The sequence below is a fragment of the Panulirus ornatus genome, chromosome 53 (assembly GCF_036320965.1).
Source record: "Panulirus ornatus isolate Po-2019 chromosome 53, ASM3632096v1, whole genome shotgun sequence".
Classification (NCBI taxonomy): Eukaryota; Metazoa; Arthropoda; class Malacostraca; order Decapoda; family Palinuridae; genus Panulirus; species Panulirus ornatus.
The window spans coordinates 14,883,584-14,910,460 of record NC_092276.1 but is presented as its reverse complement, the minus strand read 5'-3'; the positions used below and the strand labels follow the sequence as shown (position 1 = coordinate 14,910,460).

General features: G+C 52.1%; 1 protein-coding gene across 4 annotated transcripts in view; it reads left to right on the top strand.

Annotated features, from left to right (window-relative positions):
- Window positions 1–26,877, top strand: part of LOC139765257 (uncharacterized) — a 951,164-nt gene that overhangs the window by 281,106 nt on the left and 643,181 nt on the right. The gene's annotated exons all lie outside the window — the stretch shown is intronic.

The window sequence follows — 26,877 nt, the reverse complement described above, 5'->3', positions numbered from 1 at the left end:
TCTGATATCGGGGGTAAATCCTCCAGAAACAGCTTATGGTAGGGCGCACCTCCCATACGGACGACTGATGGTGGGGGGGAGGTACCACTTGCATGAACAGCTGATGGCAGTGGGAGGGGGCACCACCTTCAGGAACAGCTGATAGTGGGGCACCATCCCCAGAAACAGCTGATAGTGGGGTACCATCCCCAGAAACAGCTGATAGTGGGGTACCATCCCCAGAAACAGCTGATAGTGGGGTACCATCCCCAGAAACAGCTGATATTGGGGTACCATCCCCAGAAACAGCTGATAGTGGGGTACCATCCCCAGAAACAGCTGATATTGGGGTACCATCCCCAGAAACAGCTGATAGTGGGGTACCATCCCCAGAAACAGCTGATATTGGGGTACCATCCCCAGAAACAGCTGTCACCACGGTCCACCTTCAGAAATATCCTGGAACTTAACAGAGTGGCAGGTCGTTGTCTGTGTGGAGGAGACGACTTCCCTTACTATGGCAGGTCGTTGTCTGTGTGGAGGAGACGACTTCCCTCACTATGGCAGGTCGTCGTGTGTGTGTAGACGATTCCCTCGCTATGGCAGGTCGTCGTCTGTATGGAAGCCACGACTTCCTTTACTGTGGCAGATTGTCTGTGTGGAGGAGACGACTCCCTCACTATGGCAGGTCGTCGTCTGTGTGGAGGAGACAACTCCCTCACTATGACAGGTCGTCATGTGTGTGGAGGAGACGACTCCCTCACTATGACAGGTCGTCGTCTTTGTGGAGGAGACGACTCCCTCACTATGACAGGTCGTCGTCTTTGTGGAGGAGGCGACTCCCAAGCTATGGCACTTCGTCGTCTGTGTGGAGGAGACGACTCCCTCACTATGACAGGTCGTCGTCTTCGTGGAGGAGACGACTCTCAAGCTATGGCAGATTGTCGTCTTTGTGGAGGAGACGACTCCCAAGCTATGGCAGGTCGTCGTCTGTGTGGAGGAGACAACTCCCTCACTATGACAGGTCGTCGTCTGTGTGGAGGAGACGACTTCCAGGCTATGGCAGGTCGTCGTCTGTGTGGAGGAGACAACTCCCTCACTATGACAGGTCGTCATGTGTGTGGAGGAGACGACTCCCTCACTATGACAGGTCGTCGTCTTCGTGGAGGAGACGACTCTCAAGCTATGGCAGGTTGTCGTCTTTGTGGAGGAGACGACTTCCAGGCTATGGCAGGTCGTCGTCTGTGTGGAGGAGACAACTCCCTCACTATGACAGGTCGTCATGTGTGTGGAGGAGACGACTCCCTCGCTATGACAGGTCGTCGTGTGTGTGGAGGAGACGACTCCCTCACTATGACAGGTCGTCGTCTTTGTGGAGGAGACGACTCCCAAGCTATGGCAGGTCGTCGTCTGTGAGAAGGAGACAACTCCCTCACTATGACAGATCGTCGTCTTTGTGGAGGAGACGACTCCCAAGCTATGGCAGGTCGTCGTCTGTGTGGAGGCCACGACTTCCTTCGCTTTTCCCTGTGAGTCGATGTCTTATGTGGTGTTTGGAGGTATTTCCGGCCATGCCTGAGGGCTGGCGTAGCCCCAAGAGACGACTGAGGGTGGGTAGTGGCGGGTGGTGTAATATCTGGGTCCTCACCGACTCCTTCACGCCAGGGGCGAGAGAGAGAGAGAGAGAGAGAGAGAGAGAGAGAGAGAGAGAGAGAGAGAGAGAGAGAGAGAGAGTGTATAAGTCTGGCTGGGGGTTAGTCTTACAGCCTCCAGCCTTGTAAGAGTCGGGTCTCCTGTTTACCCAGGAATGTAAAGATTGTGACATCCTTGCAAGGGTGTTGGGGGTCAAGTGATGTTGTTTACATTTATTTGGTAGGGTGTAAACAAATCAGCTGGGCGGGTTAAATTAGTATTTTAATGTTTCAGGCATTGTTTTAACACCAAGGAGAGTGATGGTTGAATACGTTAAATGGTCAAACCCTCTTTGGAAAGTATTATACGAGATATCAGCTCATGACTGAAGTCTGACTCATGTAATTATATATGTATATGTTTTATACTCCTCTTTGTCTTTCCTGCCTCTTTGAGGTAGCGTCATGAACAATTGATCCGTGGTCTCACTTGTCCATATCCACTCTCTAGCTGTGACGTATAATGGAGTGAGACCAGAACGTGTCGTCCATAGCCAGGCCCCACGGACTACTCTGTCTCATCTGCCTTAACTCAGCCTACTGACAACACGTCGCTCCCAGTATACCACATCTTGTCCAGTGCTTGCTTTTCACCCTCCTAAATGTTCAAGTCCCCGATATCATAACCCCATACATTACCACCTTGACATTCCCAAACTGTTCTTCCCTTTTCCCCTTCAATGGCTGTTTCGTGTACAGGGGTCGTTGGAACGGCTGCGTCGTGTACAGGGGACGGCGGAACGACTAGTTTAAGAGGAGCTGTAACGACGCCTTTCGAGCTTGTAACATGGAAATAACAACTGTAATTATCTTTTTAAGCTCTGTAACGGTTCGTTATGGAGTGAGTTACACGGACTTCCCCCCCTTCCGTTGCTGTGACGTACCACAGGTAACACTGATGACGCGGGGAGGATGACTGACCTGTTTCTTGTAACGTAAGTGACGCTGGGTAACGCTGCTGTGTGACTTGGGGTTGACAGTGAACTGGTGATGGTTAATGGTGGTGTTGGAGAGCATCCGGTAGTGGTGGTGAATGTGGTGGCCAGCGTCCGGTAGTAGCAGTAGTAGTAGTAGTAGAAGCAATTGTAGTAGTGGTAGTAGTAATAGTGGAAGTGGCAGTAGTGATAGAGGTAGCCAATGTCTCTTAGTATTAATAGTCGTAGTAGTAGTAGTTGTAATCGTGGTAGTAGTACTAGCGGCAGCAACAGTAGTAGTAGTAGCAATAGTAGTAGTAGCAGTACGTCAACGTAGAGTGGTCAGTGTTGTAGCCAGGTGTGCAAGTGTGGCTTTCACATGTGTGGTCTGGTGCAGGTGTGGAGGCAAGACCAGACAAACAAGGGTCGGCCATAGTCAAACAGTTTGAGAAAGTATATTCATATATATATATCAGTTGACCAACTCTGTGTAGGCTACCCTGGTAGACGTGACGTTGACCCTGAGACGTATTGACCATGATCCATATTTGAAATGAGATTTTTTTGAAGTTATATTTTTCCCGAGATCGTCTTCAGTCTTATTAAGGGACTAGTTACTTATCCGTAAAGTGGTCAGCCTGTGTACCGCAGCGAGGCAACGTGACGGGGGACTGTGTGTTGGACTGCGTTTAGGGGGTTCGTGTCCAGGTGCCATTGCCATAGGGAGGGTCTGGGTCTGGGGCGACGGTTGGAGAGAGGGAGGATGGTACCCAAGTCCAAGGTGGGGAGAGGGAAGGGGGTAGCTGGGGGCCAGTTAGTTTAAGATAACAGAGGACGTCTGTCTGTACACACACACGGGGGAGGAGGAGCCAGGTCGACGGGGGACTGCTTGCAGAGGGGAGGAGGGTGAGTGGAGAGGGCGCTGTGCGCTTTCAGAACTTGATTCTCTCTCTCTCTCTCTCTCTCTCTCTCTCTCTCTCTCTCTCTCTCTCTCTCTCTCTCTCTCTCTCTCTCTCTCTCTCTCTCTCTCTCTCTCTCTCACACACACACACACACACACACACACACACAGCCCATATCCAGTGTATCAAAGTGCCACATGGACTCCCACACTTATAAAAGTGTTTCTGACTCTCCGCAAGTTACGTGATTCGTCCAGGGAGAACCTGCGTGTATGCCAGGCGCAGGTCATGTTGTTAACCAAGAAATGCAAGTAACGGAGAAAGAAGAGGATCTCGTAGTGTGTTGTGCCACCGGCGGTATCTGCATGTATGTACAGTGAGACATAATCCCATACAAACGTAGATACTGATACCCCGGGTTGTATACAGATAGCGTCCTGTACGAGAGCGAAGAACTGATAACATATTAGGCCCACTCCGTCGCCTGACGGATCACCCACACGCCAAGATAAGATATCGACTTTCCGTGATCCCAGATAAGACCAGGACTTGAAGGTTTGTGTGAGCTCTCGGATGTAAAGATGAAATGATGGTCGGAGCAGTTATGTAGGCTAGGGTAGTGTAGCGAGGCGATGGTGGGAGGTTTTAATAGGATCCAACAATATAATCCCTTTCGAAATACGTGTGGCGGTCGGTCTTGATTATGTCATCCGGTTATATGCACTTTAAGAGAGGATCTGAATCCACTCCATAATGTGGAGAGACTTTGAAGCCACTCCATAAAACTGTACCCAGAAGTGCACAGCAGAATGTTGCCTCTGTTCTAACCTCGTGTTTTCTAGTCACCCCATTATCTCCACATTGGTCATAATGGATGCCAATTATTACATTACATTTGCCAGTTATTTATATCTTTCTTTTTCTTTCAAACTATTCGCCATTTCCCGCGTTAGCAAGGTAGCATTAAGAACAGAGAACTGGGCCTTTTAGGGAATATCCTCACCTGGCCCCCTTCTCTATTCCTTCTTTTGGAAAAAAAGAATAAAATAATGAGAGGGGAGGATTTCCAGCCCCCCGCTCCCTCCCCTTTTAGTCGCCTTCTACGACACGCAGGGAATACGTGGGAAGTATTCTTTCTCCCCTATCCCCAGGGATATAAAATATATATAAAATCTTTGAGAACTCATGTCTCTCCATCTGAATAGTCTTTGTCCCATTCTTGTGTTGGCGTCATATATACCCGAACTGCTGTTCATTTCTCTGCCGAGGTCATAAGGGTGAATTATCAACAGCAGTGCACCAAGGACTTACCCTTGAGGGACGCCGCTAACACTAATACATAATCATATTTTCCTTTAGCACTCTCAACTCTCTGCCATCTGTTCGTGTTATTTAGTTCAGTTACGAACGCCTCACAGGTCTGTGCGCCTCTGCTCTGTGTAGTATTAGTCTTTCGTGAGGAACGTTGTGGAAAAGGCGCGTCCTATATCGAGGTAAACACTACCGTACTTCAGTTTACACTGCCTCAAACACGCCCGTCCAGAATGGGCATCAGAGAAGCTGGCTAAACCACGAACAAACACCCATTGGTACCAACAGCGGCTGGCGTCCTTGACCATGAGTCTCACCTTACCATCGTGCTCGGCCCAGGATGCCGGGGCGCAGGTATGGTGTGTACCTGGTCGTAAACATGGCCCTGGTAGTGGGTCTCCACCACCAGCCTGTTTGACCTCATACCTGAGAAGGGCCGGCTGGGCTGGTGCTAATCTGTGAGGAGGGCGAGGTCTCGGGGCCAGAAGGATGATGTGCGTAGAGGAGGGGCTGCTGCTGCTGTGTTTGGATTTGGAGAGGGGAGAAGGTTAACTTATTTGGAGGAGGAGTAGGTGATTTGGAGGAGGAGGAGGAGTGTTTGGAGGAGGAGAGTTGGTGTATTTTGCGGGTGGTGTGTCTTCGGGATGGAAGAGAGGCCTGGCGCATTTGGAGAGGGAATGTGGCACATTGCTAGTTGGAGGCAACGGCGGATGTTTTTGGAGGAGGAGTGCTGCCATGTTTGTAGGAAGAGGGTTGGTTTTGTTTGGAGGAGGGACACTGTCCATCCAAGGACGCTGATGTAGAATTTGTCGACACTCGCTACCTGCTTCTCTGCCTGATTGTGTTAATGTCTTTTTTTAACATACTAGTTCCTTTACTCACGTAAATGTTTTTATAAGAAGTACATCATTATCTGCTTGCTGGATAGAATTATATATATATATATATATATATATATATATATATATATATATATATATATATATATATATATATATATATTCATTTATTTACTCATTTTTTTATTTTAGTTTACTTTATCGCTATCTCCCGCGTTAGCGAGGTAGCGCAAGGAAACAGACGAAAGAATGGCCCAACCCACCCACATACACAAGTATATACATAAACGCCCGCGCACACACACACACACACACACACACACACACACACACACACACACATATATCCTTTGTTTAATGGGAAGGCTTCTGTTTCAGTCATCCGGCTCAAAGAACCAGTTGAAAGCTTTCCTTTAGTGTATCATTCTGTAACTTGACCGTCGTTGGCCAGTGGGTCTGCAGGTGCAGCGCCATTGGAAACATCTCCCTCGTCCTCCAGTTGTACCAAACTTCAGCAGAATGAAACATAAAGATTATATTGTTCTCTTGACACGTCCCTACCTCTTGATTTCCATTCAGTCGGCCTTCCCATTCTCCTGCAGGCAGACGCCCCAGCGTCTCCCACACCACCGCCTCGATACGGATCATCTAACTTGCAAATGAACCTCCAGGCGTTTCTGGCCTCCAGCTTACACAGTCCAAAGTCGCAGGCAGCCTCACCTGGTGCGTGGCCTCATCTGTATGCCTTCCTGTTTTGACGTGAATGTTATTCAGTATCGGCTGCCCATCCCCTGTGGTAATCGAGTCAGGGAAGGGCAAGACCAGGTGGTTGTGTGTCTTTAGTTCGCCATCTCCCCAACAGATGGGGTGGGTGTCGGGTACCTCCAGACAATAGACTGTAAACTCGTATCTTGGGGTGGGTGGTTTAGTTTACATCTTGCACCAGGGGTTTTAAAACACCCTCACCACCCTCCCCCGTCCCTCGGCTGGAGGTTTTTCGGCGTTCGTGGGTTTATTGGTTGGTTTAGTTATTAGTTTGGGAGGGTTGGTGTGTTCTCTAGTTAGTCTTGTGTTTATATCCTGGATTTTAGTTTGTTTGTTTGATTGTTAGGTTTGTTGAGTGTCTCTTAGGTGTATAATCTTAGTTCTGTGTCTCCAGTCTCCCGTATGGTTGTTACTACTGTTCTTAGATGCTGTAGGGCCTTAGTACATCATGAGTCTGATTTAATTAATGTGCAGCACCTCTGTGGCAGCTACACTCCCCTCTGTATTGTATGTGAAGGAAAAAATATTGTAGCTACACCGTACGTGCTGTATTCTTATCTCTGTTCAGTGTAAGGTATCTTGACTGCACTTTTATTACATGTGTATCTTGGTAGTGTACGGTGCACAGACACCTTTGCATGCCGCGATCCTCCATGTAAGGTTGTGTTATGTGCTCTGTGGAGACCCGTCAAGGCGGTGGATGAGGCTGTGTGCTGTGCTCTGTGGCGGCTCCACACGCTCCACATACACTCTTCGTCCAGTCGGCCTCAACTCCACCTTCCACATCTCCCAGAGTGATTCCATCCGTCCATATGTGGAGTTCCCGTCTTAATTGGTGGCCTCAGTTAATATGAAAAGTTGAGTGAAGGAATTGATTAATTTATGTCTGATTAATTGAACCACTCAATTTAGTAATGGAAGACGACTCCTGCCCGTACCCGGGTGCCACGCCTCCCATTAGTGGCCACGCCCACCCGCGTTCTGCTGCCACGCCTTCTCTACATATGACCTTCCCCTCATCCACGCCTTACCCCATCATGGCCGGGCCCTCCCCTTACCACGTACACGATACCTTTGTCTATATGCCACGCCCTACCCCTATCATGCCCACGCCTGCCCGCATATCGATGCCACTCCCTGCTCTTTTCATGCCCACGCCCAGATGCCACGCCTTGCCCCAATCATGGCCACGCCCGCCCGCACCTCGTTGCCACTCCCTGCTCTTATCATGCCCACGCCCAGATGCCACGCCCTCACCTAATTATGGCCACGCCTGCCCGCACCTCGATGCCACTCTCTGCTCTTATCATGCCCACGCCCGCCCACGCTCTCAGCCATGGGTTTAGCGGCCCGGATCAGACACTTCTCTGTACAACATAAGGGACGGCACAGTAACCAGGGGGTTGGATCACTGTAAATGGTGGTTCCTCTCAATTAGCCAGTCACTCCCGGGTATTATGACCGGCTTGTGGGCTGCTCTACCACCTCCCCCACCATGTTGGTCCCCCTGTTATATGAATACAGTCCTTCCCTCCCTTCCTCCTCCCTCCCTCCCTTCCCTCCTCCCTCCCTCCAATCTGCCCTGTTGCTCCGTCTTGTGTTCGGCAGGCTTGGTTAAACTGGCGGTGCTGTGTTAGATGAGGGTGCCATGCAAGGCTTGGTATGGCTTTGCTGTGTTAAACGAGCGTGCCTTGCTCGGTTACACCGGCTGTGCTAAGTTCCACGATCGCGATATTGCTAGGTTGAGTTAGCTTCATTTGGTTTGACGGGGTTAAGTTAGGGCAAACTAGTTTAGGCTCGGCTTGGCTAGGTTAAGTTAGGTTACACAAGGTCGGGTCAGTCCAGGTTAGGCTGTGGAACCATACAGGTCAGGTCAGGCCAGGTCGTGGCTTGGAAGGTCATACCAGGTCATGCAACACCTGAGTGCGTCAGGCCGGGTCATTTGACCCAATGTTTTTAACGTCATCGTGTTCCCCGTCGTGGCCTTTAGTGCCAGCCACCCATTAATACAGCCGGGAATGTCGACTGTGAGGGAAGGAGGGGTTGTCGGGCGTGGACCATTGATCCAGCGATCTCTTCCTACCGGCAGAATGCTGTGCCAAGGACGAATGTAACCCTGTTATAAATGACATCGTTTGACATTCACTGGAAGGAATTTTGGCTCCCTTTCCTTGACCTGTTAGTAGGAAATTCCTTAGAGTCTTTGAATATAACCCGGGTTTATGATGGTGACTGAGCCGACCTCACCTGCTCAGCCGTAGGCCTCACACAGGGCGGACCGACCTCCCTCGTGAGGTCTGGCTGGCCGGGAGGATGTCGAGGGTTCGCACCCACCAGGAGGTACGGCCCATCGTCCCTCCAGACGTCCGAGGTAAACGAGAGGAGGACTTCTTCCCCGCGGGTCATGTGTCTCGTTGCCCCAGGCCGTAGTGACTCGTGCAGCGCGCCACCTTTAGGGTCATCTCTCGCCTTCGTTGCGTGGTGCCTCAGGAGTCACTGGGTGGTGACTACTGACGAAGGCATGGTCCAGGTCGGTGTCGAAGCCCCTGGGTTATGGGACACCTCCCACGGCCAGCGACTCCCTATACACCAACAAGCCACGCCCTTGACGAACACATGAGAAGTTTGAAAGTGTTCCCTTCAGTTTTGCGGTGGTGTCAAGTCGTTACGTCTTTTGACATCATGGTAGACGGTGGCCGGGGCGAGAGAGGGGGGAAGTCCTCCTCCGCATTTTGTACGTCGTTCAGACTCGCAGACTCGCTCTTTTATCACTTGTAACTGTTTATGTGAACGACTGGTGGGCAGTCAGGTGATTTCTTTGACTAGTTCCAGCGACGCCCTTCACCCCAGGGCAGGAGGGCGTTCATCCCAGTTGCAACACTGAGGGCTGGCCAGGGAACTGAAGAATTCACAGTGTCTCTTGTCGTAGCGCCAATATACTTATTTTGTAATCTCTGGTCTATGCATTACCACCTTCTTTCTTCCTGCTCTAGTGCTTGGTTCTGTGTCGCTTTGCTAGGACATCCGGACGTCAGCGCGGAGTCCGCTGACGCCACACTCCGCGTCAGTCATGGGGCTGACTCCCGTAATACTGACGGAGTGTCAGGTCTCTTCTTTCAGGGAGCTTGTCTGCTCACAAGATATACTCCCGTTCATGGCTTCACCCCCCCCCCCCTCTCTCTCTCTCTCTCTCTCTCTCTCTCTCTCTCTCTCTCTCTCTCTCTCTCTCTCTCTCTCTCTCTCTCTCTCTCTCTCCGGGTTATAGTCACATCACCTGCACCAGCATACTCCTCAGGATATACTCATGTTATTGGTGTGTGAGTATGAGAGAGAGAGAGAGAGAGAGAGAGAGAGAGAGAGAGAGAGAGAGAGAGAGAGAGAGAGAGAGAGAGAGAGAATCCTGTATATTGGGGATGGAGGCGGTCCTGTGTGTTAATGTTATCAAATGTTAAGAAGACTTACCGTGCTCCCATGTCCTTCCTGCACTGTGGCCAACTGAACATTACCAGCCGCGTATATAAAGGCGTATGTCCCCCTCGCTGCGTTCATATGGGCGTCATCGGTCGAACGAGGCGTGGGTGAGCACCTCGCCGTGGCCAGGTGCTCGGGGAGAGAGGCAGGTTCGTGACGGAAGGGCGCCTCGTGAGCTTACGGGCGACGTCCGTCCGTCCGTTCCCAGGGCAGTGTGCACCGTCTCTTGTTGCCCAACCATATACCACCCACCAGCCGCCCACCCGTCAGCTCCCCGACCACCCACACTGGGCCCTGGCCACCCCGCACTGGCTTCCAGGCCACCCACGACCTCCCGTGAGAAACTGCACCCGACGCAGGCCGCCCACACCCGCCACAGGTCCAGTACACCCGTGGCTGCTCACCCTCACCAGCTGCTGAGCCGACCACCCTCATCCCGGGCCATCCACATCCACCTTGGACCCACAGGTCCAGTACACCCGTGGCTGCTCACCCTCACCAGCTGCTGAGCCGACCACCCTCATCCCGGGCCATCCACATCCACCTCGGGCCCTACATATCCACCCCGGGCCATACATCCACCTCGGCCATACACAATCCATCTCGGGCCATCCACATCCCCTTAGGTCATCCATATCCACCCAGGACCCCCAACTTGGGTCATTAACATCCACTTGGTCCGTCCACAACCACCTCGGGCCATCCATATCCACCACGAGCCACCCGCATCCACCACGAGCCACCCGCATCCACCTTGGGCCTGGTTTAATTCCACTCCTGGTCAGAGTGTAGCTACAGGACAATAATGTAACTGATCAGAATCGTCTTTATAACTCTGGAAATACTTGTACTTGTTTGTATCATTTGCTGCGAATATATCATGCGTTTGCTTGATGTATAAGTTGACGGTCAGGGTGTGGATGTATTTAGATACAAGAGTTCGAGCATTGTTTGTGGTTTGTTGGGGATGACCCCAGTGTTTGTGGTTTGTTGGGGATGACCCCAGTGTTTGTGGTTTGTTGGTGATGACCCCAGTGTTTGTGGTTTGTGGGGATGACCCCAGTGTTTGTGGTTTGTGGGGGAGACCCCAGTGTTTGTGGTTTGTTGGGGATGACCCCAGTGTTTGTGGTTTGTTGGGGATGACCCCAGTGTTTGTGGTTTGTGGGGGAGACCCCAGTGTTTGTTGTGTCAGTTTTGTTGTGGGGGGGAGACCCCAGTGTTTGTGGTTTGTGGGGAGACCCCAGTGTTTGTGGTTTGTGGGGGAGACCCCAGTGTTTGTGGTTTGTTGGTGATGACCCCAGTATTTGTGGTTTGTTGGTGAAGCGTCGTCGCTACGTTACGTCCTGGGGTACACCTTGATGACACAGGAACCACAGCTATACACTATCATCATCCCAGCTGTCTCCCACCACCCCGTGGGTGCACACCAGCCTGACTTATATATACACAAGGGGAGGGATGGGGAAAGGGGGCCGGGGAGCCTCGACCAAGACAAGACTGTCGGAAACCTTGGGAGCGTACGCCCGCTTTTGTTACCTTAATTACTTTGTTAGCTCGTTACTGGCTGTCACCTGCTTCCCCGCGGGTGTGAGAAGGTTGGGAGTGGAGGGGCGTGAGTGGGGAGAGGAAGGTGGGGAAGGTGGGAGGGTTTAAATGGGGCGAAGGTGACGAACGAAGGGGTTTTTCGGCGTGTCTCCCACGGGCTGGAGGGTCGTTAGGTGTGGAAGGGCAGCGGGTGAAGAGACTTTCTTTTCGTGTCTTTCCGTTCGTGTGATGATCGCCCGAGCGAGGACTGCTCGCGTCTGTATGCAGTTTACAGACGGCAGGGAAATGCAGATTTGGCGTAAAAGGATGAACATTGACTTTGAGGGAGTCGCGTGATTACCATACAATAGCGGCGGTACGGACCCACACCTGAGAGGCCAGCAGAGGGATGTCCCTGGTGACATGGTGGAGCTGGGGTGTCTGCCGGACCTTCAGACACGACCCTTGTGGACTTCCAGACACAAGTATTGCCCCGGAATATTCCTGGCAGCTGTTGTCGTGTGTGGCCACGGATTAAACCGTAGTTGGTAAAAGTTGACGTTGTCCTAAAGCAAGACCATAATAACTTTCTAAGGTAGCGGGAGGAAGAGAAGATCTGGTTTGCCATCACAAACCCTACAGTGTAATTCTTCAGTGTAGCGCAATACACGAGCTTGCCGTACGTAAATCACTGCGACGCTTGATACATCTACGGACCTTCTGTTGCTGGTGTTGCGACGTCCTCATGGCGCAAACGATGCACCGCGACGACCGCTGGAGGGGCAGGCGGAGGAGGTACGAACACGACAGACGAGGTCAGGTGAAAGAGGACCCCAGGATAGAAGGAGTCGTATGTCACGGAGGATCCAAGTAACAAAGCCTTCTCAGTTACGTGATGGCGTGCGGGCGCGCGCGCCATCGCAAGTTTTTTTTTTTTTCTCACATGATTTGCAGTGTTAAAATCACTGCTCTAATGTTAAAATCATTGCTGTAATGTTAAAATCATTGCTGTAATTTTAAAATCACTGCTTTCACAATTTACAGAATGTATTGCAACAGGAAAGAATCCATTACAGAGACAGGTGACATTCTCTTGAGTTGAGGAGGGCGCGGCTTTAATGCCTGGCGAGGCATGGAAAAACCTACGCTTGTGCTTCCAGCTTGTACAACAGTTTCCTGGAACCATCTTAGTCAAACTAGGGTGCAGGCGATGATGAGCTAGCATGATAATGGACGACGTCTCAGGGAGGAACTGGCTTGTCGAGGTCGTGTGCAGTGCTGGAACACCGCCATCCTTCCAGGGAAATGTCACCTGCCAGAGCTTCTTGAAGGCACACGGTCTGCTGGCAGGTGCAGGAAGGTGTAAAGTAAAGCTTTGGTAGAACTCCATGATGAAGACACCGGTTCTCCTGGAACCTCTGGAAGTTGTACAGTATATGTTGGCATTCGTGAAAGGTGCAGAAGTTGTGCTGGAACTCCTGGAAGGTATACAGGTTCTTCTGGAACTCCTAGAATGTATACGTTCTGGAAATCCCGTAAGCTGTGCAGGTCCTGGTGCCACTCCTAAAATGTATACAGGTTCTGCTGGAAACCCTGGAAAGGTGTGGAGGTTCTACTGAAAATCCTGGAATACATTATACAGGCTTTGCCTGTATAATGTATTCCAGGAATGTATGCATGTTCTGCTGGAACTCCTGGTTTTTATACAGGTTCTGCTGGAAATCCTTGGAAGATATAAAGGTTCTGCTGGAACTCCTGGGAGATAGAAAGGTTCTGCTGGAACTCCTGGGTGATATAAAGGTTCTGCTGGAACTCCAGGGAGGTTCACAGGTTCTACAGGTAATCGTGGACGTGCGACTTACTGTGAGGGAGAGACACCAGACTGTTGACTGTAGGAGTTACAGCTCCTTAAACCCGTGTTTAGTGGGCGGAGGCGAGAGCCTTAATGTGTTTACAAGTGGCTCCTGCATGTTTATGAGTTACCTCGTCGACTGGTGAGTTACCACGATGCTCGAGTCTCATATTGTTGGCTCCAGGAGTGAACATATGCAGGCCCATTGAGTTGCAGGTAATGAGACGGAATGGTTCAGGTTGCCATGTGGTTATTCTGCCGTGTTGCAGCGCGTGGCGGCAGATGCTGGTCAGAGCCAAGCGAAGCGACACCGGTTCATATTAAGAGATTTGATCCCAGCTGTGGTGTAGGTGTCTGACAGAGTCCCAAGATGGATTGGAGGCATTATGCTCATGAGAATGTGAGAACTTAATGGCCAGATAGATTGTGGAATTTCCTTCGCCGCATCTCATCCATATCAGCATCCTTCTGCAAGGTCCCCCTGCGTTGCTGACTGCAGGAAACACCTTCAGGAGGAGTCCTAGTTCGCAGCTGGTCCCTGGGAGTGGTCCCTGGAGCAAGGGAATGTACCGCCCTTGAGCACCCCAGGCGAAGACCCAAGGCCTGGAAGGAGGTTAAGGCCCTTCTCACAGTCCAGGAAGGGAAGTCTTCTCTTCCAGGTTCTCTCCTGTGTGACCTGCAAGTGTATCCACAACTTTCGTAAATCATTCGTCGGAAAGTCACTTTCGTAGCTGGCCTGGTTACCGTCTTCGCGTGCGTCATCGCCTGCCTCCGTAAACACGTTCTTTCATTTCTTGTATCTTTCTCTTGTAGGACGGTGGAGTGGTGGGTGGGAGTTAGTTGAGGGGAGGGGACGTAACGTGGAATGCTGGGTCTCCCACGGTCACTAGGCTGGGAGGAATGACTCTTAGGGTTTTGATCACGGCGCGCCAGCACCCCTGACCCTTGCACTGTTTTGCCAACCCCAGGCTGTGCTCGGAGGGTTAGTGGGTGGGGTGGAGGGTAGCAGTGTAGGTGAAGGGGTAGGGTTGTTCATGTACTGGAGGGGTTAAGTTGCCCAAGTGTATTGGCAGAGGGGTAAGGTGTGTGGAGGGTAAGGTGTGTGGAGGGTAAGGTGCTTGGAGGGTAAGGTGTGTGGAGGGTAAGGTGCTTGGAGGGTAAGGTGTGTGGAGGGTAAGGTGTGTGGAGGGTAAGGTGTGTGGAGGGTAAGGTGTGTGGAGAGTGGTTCTTTATATAAACTGATGATCTATGACGAAGGACAGATAACAGAAGACCTGGTGGTCTGTGATGAGGTTATCTGCTGGACGATAGTACATGGGAAGGACAGATAGCAGAGGACCTGATGGTCAATGACAAAGTTATCTGCTGGACGACAGTACATGGGAAGGACACGAGAAAGCCAGACAACAGACCTGATATTATGAGAGCCATATGTTGTATGTATATGCCAGAAGAGGGATCGACGATGTGTAGTGCGAGGAGGTGCTGTGTTTTTGTCCGGGGATTGTAATGTTTACGTTCTGTGTGGGAAGGTTAATTTGTTTGTGTGTGCTGGAACTGTGTATGCTGCTTGTTTGTACTGGGGTGAAGTGTGTGTGTGTGTGTGTGTGTGTGTGTGTGTGTGTGTGTGTGTAATTACCTGTTTGTAATGTACGAGAGGGAGTTTTACACTCGTTGGGCCCCATCTCTTTTGTGTGTGTGTGTGTGTGTGTGTGTGTGTGTGTGTGTGTGTGTGTGTGTGTGTATGCACTGGAAGGGTTGTGGGTGTTAAGTGGCCGGAGCTCCGTATATGTACATGATGTAGTGTCCATATTTGTTTATTAGGATAGGATGCACGAAGGTCTTTGTGTATCGGAAGGTTTTACAATATATGTTTTAGACAAGGACGTATGCTGGTACTAGGAGCAGTGGGCTAATGTGAACCGGGAGGACGTCAATGCTTAGACAGCTTTTGTGTGGGTACTAGGATGTGTCTATGCTACGGTAATACATGTATGTGTTGCGGGATGGTTTGTGTGGGTACTGGGATGTGTCTCTGCTACGGAAATACATGTATGTGTTGCGGGATTGTTTGTGTGGGTACTGGGATGTGTCTCTGCTACGGTAATACATGTATGTGTTGCGGGATTGTTTGTGTGGGTACTGGGATGTGTCTCTGCTACGGTAATACATGTATGTGTTGCGGGATTGTTTGCGAACTGGGAGAAGGATTTTGGGAATTAGGAGCTTTCGTAGTGACACTGGCTGTCTCTTTGTGTAAATTGGGAGTAGGATTTTGAGTAGTGGGAGCTTTCGTATTGATACTGGGGGGTCTTCTTGTGTACTGAGGCGCTGTGTAGGAGGAGACCTAAGGACTGGGTTGTTTCTGGAGTGTGCGAGTGGAATTATAAGAATGTGGCTACGAATTTTGGTGAGGCATTACGAGGGTTTGATGCCTATGGTAGAGGATTACGTCTGTCTAGTGCAGAGGGACTTGTCATTGCGTAGTTATCTTGTCAAGTGTAGTTTAAGCGCCAGGCATCATTCTGACCTCATCACGCCCCTACAGTTGTTGCTGAACATCTGTATGTCACGCCCCTACAGCTGCTGCTGAACATCTGTACGTCACGTCCGCACGGCTGCCGCTGAACATCTGTATGTCACGTTCGTACAGCTGCTGCTGAACATCTGTATGTCACGTCCGCACAGCTGTTGCTGAACATTTGTATGCAAATGGGACGATTTAGTTGAAATTCCGAGCCAGTGTTAGTAATGATTTTTTAGAGATTTGTAAATCGCGTTGTTGAGAGTCATTGTGGCCTGGGGAGGAGTTCCCAGGCCTCACCTGCTGTTGGGGGAGAGAGACACCTGTATTTCTGGCGGTGCTTGATGATAGTATAGCGTGCGTGGAGCCCCCCCCCCCAGCCTGCCGGATCGCACAGCTAATTAAGTCATTGTGTGTAGGAGCCGCCCCGCGGGAGCGTGGGAGCGCCATCTGCCATCTGTGAGGCCCGTGACAGCCAGAGCCCTCAGCGTTGTACCACGCGACGCCCCTCGCTGTCAAGCGTACGCCGGAAGGAAGAGCGGACTGTAGAAGGGTCAAGGGACGGGAGAAGGGGTGGTAGACTGGGAGAGGAGAGCAGTGGGGGTGGCAGACGGGCTGAGGGAAGGGAGAAGGGGTGATAGACGGGGAGTAGAGAGCAGTAGGGGTGATAGACGGGGAGAAGAGAGTATTAGGGGTAGTAAACAAGCCAGGGGACGAGAGAAGGGGCGCTAGACAGGTTAGGGGAGTGGAGAGGGTGACTGCATTCTACTCTGAGGTCACGCCAGAGCTGGGTATGTGCTGACGTCTGTCTTTGTGTTCCAGTGTGTGGGTGGGATATAGTCACCACGCTCTGTAGCGGTGATGAATGTATGATGATGGGTGAACAGTGCCATACATCCAGCACTTATACAGCAGAGCCACACATCTGGCACTCATACAGCAGAGCCACACATCAGGCACTCATACAGCAGGGCCATGCATCCGTCACTCATACAGTAGAGCCATGCATCCGTCACTCATACAGCAGAGCCATACATCCTTCACCCATACAGCAGAGCCATACCTCCGTCTGTATAGAGGGCCCCCATACCTCCGTCTGTATGAAGGGCTCCCATACTTTTGTCTGTATGGAGGGCCCCCATACCTCCATCTGTATGGAGGGCCCCCATACCTCCGTCTGTATGGAGGGTCCCCCATACCTCCGTCTGTATGGAGGTCCCCCCATACCTCCGTCTGTATGGAGGGCCCCCATACCTCCGTCTGTATGGAGGGCCCCCCATACCTCCGTCTGTATGGAGGGCCCCCATACCTCCGTCTGTATGGAGGGCCCCCCATACCTCCGTCTGTATGGAGGGCCCCCCATACAGACGGAGGTATGGAGGTCCCCCCATATCTCCGTCTGTACACATAAAGGCTGAGGTATTTCAGTATTGTCATTCTAGGATTGTCAAGTTGCCTTTAGTCTTGATCTCTCTAGCAGTGTCCAGAACCGAAGTCGTTAACCGGATACAGCTCTGCCGCCCAACCGGTGACAGTATCCAGAACCGGAGCCCCTTAACCGGATGCAGCTAGCTCCACCGCTCATCCGGTAATTAGGATCCGTGTGTACGTCGTCCAGAACTCCAGCCTCATGTGTCACGTCGTCTTGACTCACTACGAGGAAGGATGAGTCGAGCTGTCCCTCCTCCTACTCCTCCTCCTCCTCCTCCTCATCTGAGGTGTGTGTAAGGAACCGAGTCTGGACATCGGTGCTTCCTCCGTGTGTACCCGGGATCTAGACTCTGAACCCCCAGTACCTCGACTGAATCTCGATGGGCTTTGTTCGAACGGACCGAGATTTTTCATTCCAGGGGTTCGAAGCTCCTGTTCTAGGATGGACTCGTGTGTGTGTGTGTGTGTGTGTGTGTGTGTGTGTGTGTGTGTGTGTTGTATAGATTGATAGATAGATAGATAGATTCTGGGGTATCTATTTAGATTCAGTACTGTTATTGATCCATAGATCAGGTATCAAAGTTCGTCTGTCCTTCGTAATTTGGCTGACTGTAGACCAGTTCTCTCCTCACCAGTAGGCAGGCAGGAGGAGAGTCAGTCTTGCACACCCCTACCCTCGCCTCCTGTGTTGTAGCCATAGTAAGAACAACACCTCTTCCTTCACGTATTTTTTTAAAAGCTTCTGTTGCCGCCGCGGGATGTCGAGCATTAAGACTCCAGCAACGTGGCAGAAATGACGTGTGGGCTGTTTTCTGGGCTTAGATGTACCGACAGCATAGCAGACACACACACGCACACACACACACACACATCGTCCTTGACGCAGCCGATCATCGTAAACTGTGTGACGATAGACGGACGGAAGACCCGGAATGACTTCGTTATGTGTTTCTACGCCACCGTCTCTGCAAGTAGCCAATCCTCACTTAACCTTGGAGAAGTGCTCGCGTCCTGACCCTAGGGAAGTGCTCGTGACCTGACCTGAGAGATCTTATTTATGACCTCTGACCTCTTGACGCAGTACCAGGATTATTATTATTATTATTATTATTATTATTATTATTATTATTATTATTATTATTATTATTATTATCATTATCATCATCATTATCATTATTCTATAGCTACTGTGATAATGGTAAGAGTCCCTTCCTGTTCATATGCACGGCAGGAAGTCCCTGATGGTTGGTGTAGGCAGTGATGGCTGGCTCGTAAGAACCTGTTATCACATCACAAGTTGTCATGTGTTGGTGTCCAGCGTTATCAGGGGGAGGGATTTGGTGTGGGGGGGGGGCAGAGTTTCTTATAACATTGCTCCACTGGAGATTACGTTGTTGTTTCTCTGTGAGCTCAATTACAGCGTACTGTGAGAGGAACTTCGGCCGTTACTTAACTGTGGCCTGGGGTAACGACTGACCTCGTTGTGTGTGGTGGGGCACAGTAGCGTGAGCCAGCGGGGGAGACCAGCATTATCTTCGGGCCAACACCAAGATTGGCCCGCCAAAGCCCTCCGCTGTGGTTCTTCCGGCGGGGGGCCTCTTGGGGGCAGGCGTGGCTACGGAGAGAGAGAGAGAGAGAGAGAGAGAGAGAGAGAGAGAGAGAGAGAGAGAGAGAGAGAGAGAGAGAGAAGACCTGAGGAGCGTCGCTCTCTGTCGCAGTGGTAACGGTGGAATGGCAAGTGGTCCTTCTTACCTCAGTGTTGACTGAGAGAGGGAGAAAAAAAGTACTGGGGGATGATGACCCGCTCCAGTTACCGTGGTGTGGGTGGGGGTCGTGGCTGGCCCGTCTGGCCGCCCAGGTGGAGGACGTATGTGGAGCAGTCAGCACCCACGTGCGAGCCGGGCGGGTAGTCTGGACATATCTGGAGGAGGCAACACCCACCTGAACTTCCAAGGAAGATGGGTAGTAGCAGGTCGGCGTGGCCCTGAGGGTGGGGAAGGGGTGGGGGGACTGGTTGGAGTCTGCCAGGTGGGGGCCGACTGTTGTAGGTTGGAGGGAAAGTAAGAGTGAAATGTTGGAGGTGAGGAGGCCAGGTGTTTTCTGGTGACAGTGCGGTCCCTCCCAAGGGGCCCCCGCCTCCCTAGGTACCATTAAGGTGTTCTCAGGTGACACTAGGGCTATTTCCACGGGGGGCCCCCGCCTTCCGAGCTGCCAGTGAGATGTTCTCAGACTTGGGTTCCTTTCAAGGCCTCCAGGTCGTCTCCGGGGGCACGCGGGGCCTTTCGAAAGGGAGGCAAGGGCCTACGCTGGCATGGCACTAAGGGCCCAGTGTGAGGAAGTGTGCCCTTCCTCGATGGTAGTAGGACCTTCTTCCCGCCTCGCTCAACCCTTCCTCTGTTCCTCCCAATCCATCAGTCGATAAGCTCCTCGGTCATGTTCGACTTTATTCCCGTGTTGGTTCCCCATCTCCCCACACAGGTCAGTGTCGTCCAGAGCCACCATCGCCACAACCACTTCATGTTATGTCTGTGACACTTGCCCTCGCTGCAGACGACCACATCTCTCAGCATTCAGTCAGGTCTGAAGCCCTGAGCAGGAAGGCATATCTTAAACCTTGTATTTTGCAGTAGACGTGTTATGTGTGGTGTCGGATGGAAAGGAGTGAGAAAAGTGTGTCATAATTCTGGCAGGTCGCAAAGGGTATGTACGTGTTCGTGTGGGTTGGAAGAAGGGGGTCGGACATGTACGTGTGGGTATGGAGAAGGAGTCGTACATGTGCATGTGTGTAGAGGGGACGGGGTCTTACTTTTACATGCGGGAAAGGGGTCGTACATGTGTGTGTGTGTGTGTGTGTGTGTGTGTGTGTGTGTGTGTGTGTGGAGGGGATAGGGTAGGTGGAGGGGCGCGGGCTGGGTGTAAGCGGGGCGGGGGACGTGAAGGAATCCACCCCGGGCAGCCTTGCGTAATATGGCGACCGACACCCTCTGTTATATTATTCATACAGGCTTCAGGCTGGCTCTCCCAGCACACTGCTTCCTCAGTCGGGCCCTTGATCCTCCTAGCCAGGCTTCCTCGGCGGCGGCAGCGGTGTCGGAGGGGCGAAAGAGAGAGAGATAGAGAAGGCGGGACAGTGACCTTGCTGATAGTGTTGGCCTTGAGAGGGCCAGAGAGATGGTCAAACATCGATATAGAACAAGCGAGTTCGATGTGTGGTGCCGGCCAGAGGGTCACCAGGGAGATGTGTATGATGTAGGCCTGGGGAGGTGGTGCACGCACACCCTGCCGTGCCACGACTGGTCCAGGTTCGGTTCCCATGAGCTTGATACCCGAGTAACTGGCGGGGCGACTCCCCTCCGACTTCAAGCCCACCTGATACTCCTTCCTCCTCCCTATCCCCGTCCGTCTCTTTGGTCGCTTTCTCACCTGGATCCTTCCTCCTTCCTGCAGGGATGGTCTCATGCCCTTGCTAGGTCAGGTACCCATCCTCCTTGTCCACCCTCCCTGTTCACATCCCTTTGAGTCACATGATCCCCAGAAGCCCAGAAGCATTGGTAACCAGCGCCGTTACGAGGGTTACTGCCAGTTTTCAGGGACGGAGAGAGAGAGAGAGAGAGAGAGAGTTTACATAAAGTAGACCCAGATCTCACGCCCTCTATGTACGCTACTGTAGACCTTCGTTCTAGAGATGCTTCACTGACCACGTCTGAGCCACACAGTCTTGACGCAGGGCATCACTGGCATTTACACTGGTGGTTTTGTGATGGTAGTAAAGATGGTGGGGAAAGCATCGCAAAGAAAGGTAGATTGGGATCATCCCCGTCGTTGTCCCGTCCCGTGTGTCGACCAGTGTGGGATAGACTCGTGTTTCCTCCCACCCTATGTGGACTAGACCCGTGATGTCTTCCACCTAATGTTGACTAGACCCGTGATGTCTTCCACCTAAAGTGACCCGAGACCCACCAAATGAGGCCTAGACCTATGTTATCTTCCACCAAGTGAGGCCTAGACCTATGTTATCTTCCACCAAGTGAGGCCTAGACCCATGTTATCTTCCACCAAATGAGGCCTAGACCCATGTTATCTTCCACCAAATGAGGCCTAGACCCATGTTATCTTCCACCAAATGAGGCCTAGACCTATGTTATCTTCCACCAAATGAGGCCTAGACCCATGTTATCTTCCACCAAATGAGGCCTAGACCTATGTTATCTTCCACCTTTGACGCCAGGACCCGTGTTGTCCTCCACAATTGAGGTCAAGACGACTCGTGTTGCCAGCCACCTAATGTGGACTAGACCATACACTTCCGATAGCCCTGAGTTCTGGAGGCCTAGAATGTCACATTAACCTATCGTGATGCCTCAGTGTAGACCCAGCACGTTGCCAGGCCCCTCACCTGGCATCAAGCGGCCACAGACAGTAGAAATCCACGCTTCACATCGATGTAGGAGTGCCGGAGGAAAACGGAGAGTGTGTGACACACGGGCAGAGTGGGAAACTGGTCCATTTTGGTGAAGGAATTCGGCAGGACTGAACCTGTTTAGTGTGTCACCTGCGATGCAAGGGGGTTTAAAGAATTTATCTTCACTTGCTTATTTGTTTGGACTCCTCGAGTGTGTATTGGGAAACCAGTCGTGGTGAGGACTGGATCACCTGTTTGGGATAGTGTGTGTGTGTGTGTGTGTGTGTGTGTGTGTGTGTGTGTGTGTGTGTGTGTCCTGGACAGATAGTACATAATGACAGTTTTCTCAGTGGACAACCAGTATAGAACTGGTAGGTACGATCACCACTATCATACTAGGGATATTGGGGTCATTATGTACTTCCCTAGTGGGAGACAACTCCCCCTCCCACACACACACACACACCTCCCGGGCTAGAGGAGGGGTGCTGAGGTAGGGTGGGTAAGTGGATGGCAAAGTCCCTAGGGTGGAGGTGGAATAGGATCATACCGTCCTGCTCAAGGGTCGTGCCGTCGTGGTCTGAGGTTTGCATCGTCGTGCTTAGAGGTCGTACCGTCGTGCTTAAGAGTTTGGTGCTCTGGTCAGTGAAGCAGACGTCTACTGAAGAGACCTTGACTCTGCAGAAGAGACGGTTATCGCCAACAGGGCAACTAACTACCTCGTTAGTGGTTCCTGTAACCACACGTACACTGATGTACCACTGCGTACAGTGACCTTGTTCCAGAGACACTGTAACGCCTCAGAAGATACAGTACACTGGCCTCTGTAGTGACCATACTGCGTTAGACCAGCGTGTCTCTTGCCCATGCATGTACACACACTAGTACACACTCTACAAGTTAGGTGAACACACGCCAGGTGAACACGCCATGTACAAGCCATGTCGGGGCGTAGTTCATACCGAAACACTGGCCAGGTCAGAAGACAAGTCAGGTATTACTGCCTCGGTCGAAACACAAGGTCAGGTCACCAGTGCTGGTGAAATGTCTTTTGAGACTAGAGTATATGGAAGCTCCCAGCATCCTGGGACGCCAGAGAACCTTACAGGGAAGCCAGGTCACAATCCAGCCCTTTCACGTACAGGTCATTCCACCCTCCTGGAGTCGTTTCTATCACCGGAAGCCGTTAAGGTCAGGTAGTACAAACTCAGTCAAAGTACAGGTCGTATCCGAACAAGTCAGGTCAGAGTACAGGTACAGTGCGCAGGTCAGGTCAAGTAAGGTGTTGGAGTGAACGACCCAGGAAGTGGCGGCGGTGGTCGTGACGTATCTGACGAAGTGGTCGTGATGTGCTTTACGATGTCTCCTTCTCCTGGTCCAATGGCGCGCGATGGGAGGGGGGTGCAGAGATGCTTTCCACTCCTGATTGAGTTTCCTGCAGGTGTGGCATGTCATTATTTGCACACAATGGTGGGTTGTGAGGTGTTGAGGGAGTGGGGGAAGACCTGCCGCACCTGTACAAGTGTTCCTCCTCTTTGTCTGGCCGTCAGGAAGTGGCCTCCGGGAGGAGGAGGATTCCTGACGCGTGACGTAATTGTCTTGTGAGGTTTGCTTGTGAAGATTCGTTCCAGGCGGTAAACGTTTCCAGGAGACATCATTAGTGGTCGTCCTGCTGATTTACTCTTATTATCCCCAAGGGTTTCATGCTGGTAATGGAGGCACGAGATCGTTGGTGCTGGGACGCCTCCAGCCTAATGAAGAAGTCGTGGTTTGTTTATATACATCAGCTGTTCGTGACGGGAGAAGAGTTGTGTGGTGTGTTGTCGTTTGGCGCGGCTTCTCTTGATTTGGCGAGTGGCCTCTCGAAGTGCTACTGACGGTGGGACGTGGTACTGAAGGGTTCAGACACCGGGAAGGGCAATAGTTCCGGCGGGCGACGGTGGCGAGTTCTCTGCGCCAGCATCTCCCCCACGGCGTCGGGGTTTACGGTATGTGGCGAGAGAGCATCATGGAACCGTCCTAACTGGAAATGTGTCTGGGGAACACTCCACTCTCTGCCCAGACACCAGACTGGAACCACCTCAGCATATGAAGTGTTGACGTGTAGACTCAGGGCTGGAGAGAGGGGATGGACCCAGAGAATGAGATTGCCAAGTGTGTGGATGATGTAGAACTGCCGGCAGCACCTGTGGGTGTCGTCCCTGCTGAAGCTACTCACTCGAGGGACAAAGGTTGATCCCACGGTCACATCCGGAGCTAACTCCCTCCCCTCCTCCGAAGGTACTGCCTCGTATCACACTGCCTCGTAGGCACCGACCCTGAGTGATTGATTGTGGTATTAGTATCTCCGTCTCACGGGCGCTCACACTGCTCCCTCCCTCGCCTCTCCCTGTGACCCCAGCACCCCCCAGCACTCACTATCGTACGCATTCATTCACAAAGAGTCGCGCGTTACCTGGAGGCATTGGCTCCTCCCGCCACTCATGGTGTGTACCCAGAGTCGCTCCCGACCCTCCTCCACTCCCTCCTGCTTGGCTGTGCTGGGGCCGTCGAGTCCACACCCGCTGACACTTATGTACCTCCTGGCCTCTCGTCCAGGACACTCCCTCTGGAGTCCGACTCGAATCTCACGCTACTCCCACCGTCGCTTCTCGCATGAATCGGTTAACTGCTCCCCAGTGTCATATCCTGGACTCTTAGAAGAGTCTATGTAATGCCATGACCTCCCATCATCCATGACTTGCCCTTTGCCTCCATCCTGAACTGTCTTCGTCCTCCCCACTCCTCATCCACATTTAACCTTCCTCCTCTTCCTTCTACTGTCTCAGTAAGCAGTAGAATAAGGTGATAATCCCTTTCACACTTTCACATACAATTTCCGGGGTAGTATGCCTTCAGCATACTCTGCATGGCGTTCCTTCCTCCTTTTGGTTGATGTGTCGGTGGGATGATGGCTAAGGGGGGAGCCTTCTGCCTTAGTGTGCTCTTCCTATCCCTGTTACGTTAGGAACGTGGGATAGTGTAACTTTGTTCTGTAGCCAATAAGCATTTCTTTAGATATCACTCCGACCCAGCGTACTCCTATGTACATTCTCTCTCTCTCTCTCTCTCTCTCTCTCTCTCTCTCTCTCTCTCTCTCTCTCTCTCTCTCTCTCTCTCTCTCTCTCCTCTCTCTCTCTCTCTCGCCCCTCCACCCTCCCTCCCCAGCGCTCCCTTATTACCTTCTCCTTTCTCTCCCTAACCCTCTCCCCCCACACCATTCATCTTCCCCTTCCCCAGCCTTCTTTGTCCACATGCTCCCCCCCCGTCCCCCATCTCTCCTCCCGCACCCCCGCCCCACCAAATAACCCCTCCCCGTTCTCCCTCGTCTCCGTCGGGCTTTAAGAAATCATCTAACCCTCCCAGGTCAGGTGTTTCATTTGTTAAGTGTGTATCTGATAGCCGCAGGACCTGGGGGAGGTGGTGGCAAGTGCCCCAGGACCTGGGAAGGCGATGGTAACAGCTTCGGGACCTGGGAAGGTGACGTTAACGGCTTCAGGATCTGGGAAGGCGATGGGAACATCCCCAGGACCTGGGGAGGAAATGGTTACATCCCCAGGACCTGGAGAAGTGGTGTTAAGAGCCCCAGGACGTGTGTGAGTGGTGTTAATTAGCCCCAGGACTAGTAGAAGTAGTATTAACAGTCACAGGACCTGGGGAGAGGATGGTAACAGCCCCAGGACCTGGGGAGGTGGTGTTAACCGCCCCAGGACCTGGGGAGGTGGTGTTAACCGCCCCAGGAACTGGGGAGGTGGGTGTTAACCGCCCCAGGACCTGGGGAGAGGATGGTAACAGCCCCAGGACCTGGGGAGGTGGTGTTAACCGCCCCAGCACCTGGGGAGGTGGTGTTAACCTCCCCAGCACCTGGGGAGGTGGGTGTTCACCACCCCAGGATGTGGGGGAGGTGGGTGTTAACCGCCCCAGGACCTGGGGAGGTAGTGTTAAGCGCCCCAGGACCTGGGGAGGTGGTGTTCACCACCCCAGGACCTGGGGAGGTGGGTGTTAACCGCCCCAGGACCTGGGGAGGTGGTGTTAAGCGCCCCAGGACCTGGGGAGGTGGTGTTCACCACCCCAGGACCTGGGGAGGTGGGTGTTAACCGCCCAAGGACCTGGGGAGGTGGTGTTAACCGCCCCAGCACCTGGGGAGGTGGGTGTTAACCGCCCCAGGACCTGGGGAGGTGGGTGTTCACCACCCCAGGATGTGGGGGAGGTGGGTGGTGGTAAAAGGATGACTGGTCTTGCCTCACGATCACACCTCCAGCCTTCCAGGGGTAAACAAGGATCTCCCGAGAGTTTTGTGTGTGTGTGTGATGGTCTCACTGATCCCCAGGGGGGGGGTCCTCCTCCTGCTCACACCTTTATTGAGGTAAAGTTGACTGCTCGAGAGCTCGAACCTTACTGCTCGAAGGGTTGAAACTTACTGCTCGAGGGGTTGAAACTTACAGCTCGAGGGGTTGAAACTTGCTGCTCGATGGGTTGAAACTTCTCGAAGGGTTGAAACTTACTGCTCGTGGGGTTGAAACTTACTGCTCGAGGGGTTGAAATTTACTGCTCGAAGGGTTGAAACTTGCTGCTCGAGGGGTTGAAACTTGCTGCTCGTGGGGTTGAAACTTACTGCTCGTGGGGTTGAAACTTGCTGCTCGAAGGGTTGAAACTTACTGCTCGTGGGGTTGAAACTTGCTGCTCGAGGGGTTGAAACTTGCTGCTCGAAGGGGTTGAAACTTACTGCTCGTGGGGTTGAAACTTACTGCTCGAGGGGTTGAAACTTACTGCTCGAGGGGTTGAAACTTACTGCTCGAGGGGTTGAAACTTGCTGCTCGAGGGTTGAAACTTACTGCTCGAGGGGTTGAAACTTGCTGCTCGTGGGGTTGAAACTTACTGCTCGAGGGGTTGAAACGTACTGCTCGAGGGGTTGAAACTTACTGCTCGAGGGGTTGAAACTTACTGCTCGAGGGGTTGAAACTTACTGCTCGAGGGGTTGAAACTTACTGCTCGAGGGGTTGAAACTTACTGCTCGAGGGGTTGAAACTTACTGCTCGAGGGGTTGAAACTTACTGCTCGAGGGGTTGAAACTTACTGCTCGAGGGGTTGAAACTTGCTGCTCGAGGGGTTGAAACTTGCTGCTCGAGGGTTGAAACTTACTGCTCGAAGGGTTGAAACTTACTGCTCGAGGGGTTGAAACTTACTGCTCGAGGGTTTGAAACTTACTGCTCGAAGGGGTTGAAACTTAACT